We start from the raw sequence: 5,689 nt of genomic DNA, 5'->3' as shown, positions 1-5,689 counted from the left end.
ATTTTAAAAGATAATGTAAATAAATGGCCTAGGAGAGTGCTTTTGAACAGAAGGCATTAAAAAATAGTGGTTTTTCAATACAGTAGGCATTAAAAAATAAAATCAAAGGTAAAACTGGGAAGGAGTACACATTGGGTGTACATTCCAGTAACAAGGTCCTTCCAGATATCCCTCCTCCCAATTCTTACAAGTACACAGGTGAGTGTGACTGAATTGAAAACTACTCCATTTTTAGGACCTATGCATGATAGGATCATACATGATGAAATAGTCTCCGCAGAGCTCAAAGGAAAAAATGAAACAATAATTTTCTTTTTCTAGCCTGAAAAAATAGTTGTCCCTCAAGCTGAAGCAGAGAAGCAAATGTGTTGATTATGTATTTAGTGACCGTTGAGGGTATTAGCTAATCTTGGGACAGAATCACGGAGGTTCAACAATGACAACATCCATCTCAGCTAAGAGGCACGAAAATGCATCTTACATTGAATATATCTTTTGTAATGTTTATAAAATGCCAAGAACTCATGGAAATAAACTACAAGACATCAAAGTCCTGGTATCATTTGTTATTTCATTTGAAAATGAATTATTATGATATAAATTCATCACAACTGAAAATAACTTATGGTTTAATATCACTGGTTTTCCAAATTTGCATATTAAATATGCATTTTGGATATTAATATAAATTGTAGGAATTAATTTATAGCTAAAATGAAAATCTTAAGTTATAATATTATATCCTTTAAGGTTTAAAATCAAACCTATTTAATAATAATATAATAATACGATGGTAAGTACCTATAGTTAAGCAATATTTAATTGAAATAGGTTGCTGTACTTCTTAAAGATTGCATAAGAATCTTGTGACTTTATTTCTGTGTTGATAATCTATTTACATTAAAGATCTTTTAACATTGTGGATAAAATGCTAGAACTGCAACCTGTGCCTTCTGCCAGCTTTATTTAAAGATTTTATTTATTTATTTTTTAGAGAGAGGGGAAGGGAGGGAAAAAGGGAGGGAGAGAAACATCGATGTGTGGTTGCCTCTCACACATCCCTGACTGTGGCCCTGGCCCAAAACCCAGGCATGTACCCTGACTGGGAATCCAATCAGAGACCCTTTGGTTCACAGGCCGGCACTCAATCCACTGAGCCACACCAGCCAGGGCATCTCTTCCAGCTTTATTCATATACAACTATTTTGGGGTTGATAGGGTTCAAAAGCTTTGCCTCCAACTACCTCCATGTGAATAAACTAATAATAGATAGCATAAGCTTGGAGGATACCTATGTGATTTCTCTATAAAGAGTACAGCATTGTTTGGGAAAGTTTGGAGCACTGTTCATTTGGAAGGGAGTGACTTTAGAGTTTCCTGAGAACTTAGTTTCTGTTTGGTTTTTGGCTTTTTTACTTTTTTAAAAAAGATCACTAGAGTATAAGGGGATGAGGGAAAAGCCTATTCTCTGTAGAGTGCTGGAGACTTCTGGAATGACCTAAAGCACTCTAGTACCTCTCCTCTATTTCATCACTCTGACCTGTCCTGATCAGATAATCTTTGGCAAAATGTAAATGCATGCTCAGTTTTCTATGTCCTTCCCTGAAGGCTAAATTTAATTTTTAGTAATCACCTTTGCTTACACTAAATATTCCATGGGGTAAATATTAGATAATCAAATTTATTCTCCTCTTAAAACTAGCTTATGCTTCTTAAATTGGGAAGCTTGCCCTTCAGTCTTTGACATCATTAGACAAAAACTGTCAAAGAAAGTGCAACGGTTAATTTTATGTCAGCCTGGCTAGGCTGCTATACTCAGCTGTTTAATCAAGCATTAACCTAGGTGTTATTGGGAAGGTATTTTGTAGATGCAGTTCACACCCACATCTCCTAAGTAAAGGAGATTGTCCTGGATGATGCTAGTGAGCCTCATCCAATCAACTGAAGGCTTCAAGAGCAAAGAGTGAGGTTTTCAGGGAAGAAGAAAAAAGAAATTTGGCCTCAACACCACACCATCAACTCCTGAATAAATTTCCAGTTTACCAGTCTTCCCTACACATTAAAAAATTTCCAGCCCTTATAATCACATGAAACAATTCCTTAAATATCTCTCATCTGGATAGATGGATGGATGGATAGATGATAGATAGATGATGATGATGATGATAGATAGGTAGATAGATGAAGATAGAGATTGGTATAGCTATAGCAATAGACAAAATATAAATATAGAGACAGAGATGAAGAGATATTACATTCTCCTGATTCTGTTTCTCTGGAGATCCCTGACTACTGATATGGGAAGTGACACTAGTAATTATTAAGCTGAAATGATGTGCCAGGGATTTTACTCCTTAAATTTATCTTTATAATATTTTAAATATAGCAGTTATATTTTACTTAAGAGCATTTTTTGTTCTCTTAATGTTAATTTAAAAAAAATATTCTTGTTATTGTTTCATGTGTAGAATGTCTTCTTTTTCAGGTTATTCATTTTGTTCATTTAGTTTTTCTATTGGAAAAATTTGTCCTTTTCCTCTGTGTTGCTGGTGGGCTGTGAGGACCAGAGTTGTTGATTTTTCAGTAAACTGACATTCTCTTCATTCACCTGCTTTCATAACTCTCTAGGATCTGTACCTACCTCTCATTATACCAAACTCCTCTGAATTCTGCATCTCACCAGGACTTTGTCCATGAGGAAATAAAGATACTGAGAAATTAACTTGCCACATATTTTTCCCCATGAGAAAAAAAAATTATTTTTGAAATCATAAGTAGTACAAAACTTGGAAGCTCCACTTAAATAAAAGGAATACTGTAGTCTTTTCCATAAATCAAATGAGATTTCAATTTGACAGCATAGTAATCCTTAAAGAAACAACCCTCAAATTTCAATATGGCCCTCTATATTTTTAAATAAGCAGGGCTACAATGAGCTATAGAGTTTTGATTTTTAAGAATATATTGATTGACAGAGGGCAATTACATGAAGTGATCTGCACATAGGTGCATATGAGCTTGAACAAAACACTTCACATAGGTAAAGTACTGATGCCATGACCAATCTGTATGGCCCATAGTTTCATTAATACAACAAGCCTTCTGCCCTGGTTGAGTTGCTCAGTTGGTTGGAGCATTGTCCCGTACCCCAAAAGGTTGCAGGTTTAACTTCCGATCAGGGAATATACCTAGGTTGGGAATTTGATGCCCAGTCAGGGAGCATACAGCAGGCGACCAAACTGATGTTTCTCTCTCACACTGCTGCTTTTTTTTTTCTTCTCTTTCTCCTTTCCTCTTTCTCTAAAATCAATGAACATATTTTTGGGTGAGGATAAAAAAATAGATTCTCTAGAAGATAAACAGATGGTCTTTTCCAGCTTATTATATTCAGAACTTATTGTTTAATTTCTACTAAAGTTTGTGGTTTAACTAGTTACTGTAAGGTAAACACTCTTGTCTAGAGAAGGACTGCAATGCTGTTAACATTAGAACCAGCACAGAGAACTTGACATTAAAAATCTAGGTCAAGGATCTACAGGAGGGATTTCATTAGAAAACTGAGTCGTACAAGGACTTAAGAGGTTAAAAGTATATTGAAGAGTCTGTGAGCTTTAAGGTAATAATATCTTTTCAGAGATTGTAGCATGTGAAGAATCCACCAACACTACATATTATGAACCAAGAGCAGAAATAAGATCTTTTTACCAAAATACAAAGGATAGTATGAAAATATTTCCAAAAGGGTTCATAATATCCTTGTTATTGTTATTGTTTCCCACATTTACAGGATGTTAAACTATTAACCTGCAGCCATAATGAGGTTCCTACAAGTTCCCAAAACCTTGGCTTTCTTCTTGAGCATGTTTCTTCCGTGGCCCCTCCCTGGCCTGGAGACAAGGTTTTTGCAAGTCTTCCTGTGAAGGCTAATGCTGTTTACATGCTCATTCAGAGATTCATTTTCTTCACATTGTCCCCATGGTTTCAGTTTGCTTTTGTGTGGCTCATAGTTGAGGGCACACAACAAATTTGCTTTGAGATCACACTGTTTTCCTATGATGGGAGACTAGAGCCTGTGCTGCTTCAGCTGTCAACTTGAATGAGTAACAACTTGACCCCCATTTGTGGTCTTTAACTGGTCTGTCCCAAGCCCGGCCTGACCTTTTGGTGTACTCCCAGATATGGTCACATGTGGAGACTTTCTGGCTGGAGTCTCGGTAGGTAAATGCTTACACTCATTATTTTAATAGCAGCTGAAAACCTGACATTCATTTCAGTTGCTAAGAGAGTGAAGCATTTCCCGGGCCCCTTCACACAAGGCGTTTCTACCTGCAGCGCCGTGGACCCCACCTTGCAAACACCCCTGGCTTGAGGGAGTACAAGCCCCAGAGTCTTCTTTGGAGACAAACTGGAGTTGCCACAACCCCTTTAGTGACAGGCTCTTTCTTCAGTTTATTATGTAAACTGTGTTGTTCAAAATGTTTCTTCTTTCTCTCAGTATATTGATCAATGGACTCCATTTTCTTAAAATGAGCCTCATGAAGTTTCTTAAAGTTTGAAGAAGTGCTTGCAGTTCTTTTATTTTTTCCCAGATTTGGAAAATCCATCTGTGCAGAAGGACTTCTTTCTTTCTGAAGATACCGTGATCTTCATTACCATTTATTTCACTTTTTCTTTGAGGGCACTGCATTCTCATCTCCTTCGCTCGTATCTGCTAGAAAAGGAACTTCTACAGCAGTTCAGAGAGTCTGGTTTTCTTGTTTTTCTTGATTCTGGAACTCAGTGGGATCACTTGTTTTTACCTCTGAGTCATCCTGCTGAGACCAGGTTCCTGTGGACAGTGCTATGCCGCCTTCTTGTTTGCATAACATGGCTAGCCAGCTGCATCTCAGCTTGTTCCTGGCTGCAAATCTGTCTCTTTCTCTCATCACAAGAGGATGCAGAAGTTTGATTTTCATCCTGACTCTCATTTTCTTTTATTTTCCTGCTTTTGGTGGTCTTTCCAGGCTTTTAACAACTTGTCTGCCCTCAGATTAGCCCAGAAGCCCAGACTCTTGGCCAAGCTCTACAGGTCACTGAACTTGAAGGAAGTGTACTCCTCCAGGAAGAAGACAGCCATTGTGATCTGCAATTCAGGCAACCATGCAGATTATGTCCTGGGGCCTCAGTAGTGTGTTCATACCTGATGCCCAACTTGCCCCATTTTCCAATCTAGTAATACCAATTCAGATTTCTAATTCAAGATGGTAGACTGAGTGCAATAAAATGAGAATAAGTATGTGAAAGAGAGTAAGTATGTCAACAGTATGGCCTGGTTACAGGAATTGATCTAGTCTGTGACCAGAGATATTGAATAATTTCACAAGTAGGGAAAGCACAATGGGTTATACTGAAAGATACACAAGAATATAAGATGTGGCCCTGGCCAGGTAGCTCAGCTGATTAGAGTGCCATCCTGGTATGCCAAAGTTTTGGGTTCAATTCCTAGTCAGGGCACATACAAGGATCAATCAATGAAAGCATAAATAAGTGGTACAACAAATTGATGTTTTTCTCTCTCTCCCCTGCCTCCCTCTTTCTCTCTAAAATTAATTTAATAAAAGAACAGATGTTACAGAAGAGACCACATATAGCAGAAATCTGAACCAAAAGTGGGAGGTTTTGATGAGAAGTGGAAGGTACCAAGAGCAGA

At 37.5% G+C, this 5,689-nt stretch overlaps 1 pseudogene; it reads right to left on the bottom strand.

Annotated features, from left to right (window-relative positions):
- Positions 1–3,799: 3,799 nt before the first annotated feature.
- LOC112297204 (nucleolar and spindle-associated protein 1 pseudogene) lies at positions 3,800–5,116 on the bottom strand (annotated as a pseudogene).
- Between the last annotated feature and the right edge of the window lie 573 nt (positions 5,117–5,689).

This window comes from Desmodus rotundus, chromosome 11, assembly GCF_022682495.2.
Source record: "Desmodus rotundus isolate HL8 chromosome 11, HLdesRot8A.1, whole genome shotgun sequence".
Lineage (NCBI taxonomy): Eukaryota > Metazoa > Chordata > Mammalia > Chiroptera > Phyllostomidae > Desmodus > Desmodus rotundus.
Note: the sequence above shows the minus strand (reverse complement) of the source record. Positions and strands in the feature narration are given on the sequence as shown.